The following is a 1,513-nucleotide window of genomic DNA, read 5'->3' as shown; positions in this document are numbered from 1 at the left end:
CCTTCCTGGTGTGGTAAAACAGGAGGGTGCTTCCCCTTCCCAGCGTGAGTGGAGAGGACATGGGGCTTCTGTTCCTCTGTCCTGAGTGGGAAAGGAGCTCTGACGGCTGGCCCTGAACAGAGGAGGCGACACTGGAGACTCATTGACTCACTGCTTCTGCATCTCACTCACTGCCCACTGCTTTTTCTCTTCCTTGAAGGTGGCTCCTGCATGTGCACCAGCTCCTGCAAGTGCAAAGAGTGCAAATGCACCTCCTGCAAGAAGAGTGAGTGTGAGGCCATCGCCAGGAATCTGGGGCTGTGGCTAAGGTTGGGAGGGAGCCCAAGGCTGGCCCTGAGAGCATGCTTCTGGGGCATTGGCCTTTCTTTGTCCCTGTAGGCCATCACTGCTTTTCCAGTCTTCTGCCCTGTCCAGGGCTCCCATGGGGTTGGGCAGCTTTCTCATAGAAAGACCCACCCCAACATCCACCAGTTGTCTCCTGACAAAGCCATGCCATCCTGAACTAACATCCTCTGGCGCTGGAGGCACGGGTCAAGCCAAACCTCTGATGGGGTAGGATGGTCCCTGGCCAAGTCTGCTCTGACCTCTCCCTCTCACCTTTCTCCCCAGGCTGCTGCTCCTGCTGCCCCGTGGGCTGTGCCAAGTGTGCCCAGGGCTGCGTCTGCAAAGGGGCATCGGAGAGGTGCAGCTGCTGCGCCTGACGTCTGGACGGCCCTGCTCCCAGATATAAATAGAGTGACACAAAAAATCCAGGATTTTTTTTTTCTACAACCCCGACCCATTGCTACATTCCTGTTTCTCTGAAATATGTGAATAATAATTAAACACTTAGGCTTCAATCTGGTTCTGGTTCTCATTCTGTTTTTTGCAATAAGGGATTGGGGTGGGGAATTGAACTGGGAGTTTAGAGACTGGGCTCTAGATGGAAATGTGAGCCCCTAACAGTCAGAGAGCCTTCAGGCAAGCCTGGTTAGCTCACTGAGCTACATCTTCTGTAAAATGCCCCTGCACTCTGCCGGGTCACAAGGGGACGTGACATACACGATCACCTCCAATCATGCTAAGTGTTGCACACAGCCTTCTCCATTCCTCATTTTTATTCTCGGATTTCCCTGCCCAAGTTTAGTTTGTCATCAGATTTTAGTCTTAAAAGTGACTACAGGACATTGATTCTAAGCCTCAGTTCCTTGAATCCTACACGAGGCTTCTCAAACTCCATGGTAAAGGGACAGTTTTCATCCAGCTCAGTGCCTTTCCTACTGCTGCGTCTGTGCCAGATGTTCAGTGTCCTTATTTTTCACAGAATTACAGGTGTGAGCCTGTAATTTAATTTAAACAAGGGCCCAGCCCTTGTTTAAAATATTTCTGGCCATAGAGAAGTGTTGTTGACATACCTGGGCCAGAGAACGCTTTATCATGGACACTTCCCTTGAAGAGGCTGGCTGGATTTAAATCAGTGCACAACTTTTCATCTTTCTGATGACCAGCCAGTTACTTGATCTCATTTCTTTGT

The sequence above is a fragment of the Cebus imitator genome, unplaced genomic scaffold (genome assembly GCF_001604975.1).
Source record: "Cebus imitator isolate Cc_AM_T3 unplaced genomic scaffold, Cebus_imitator-1.0 Scaffold297, whole genome shotgun sequence".
Classification (NCBI taxonomy): Eukaryota; Metazoa; Chordata; class Mammalia; order Primates; family Cebidae; genus Cebus; species Cebus imitator.
The sequence above is the reverse complement of the archived record's forward strand: the minus strand, read 5'-3'. Positions refer to the sequence as shown.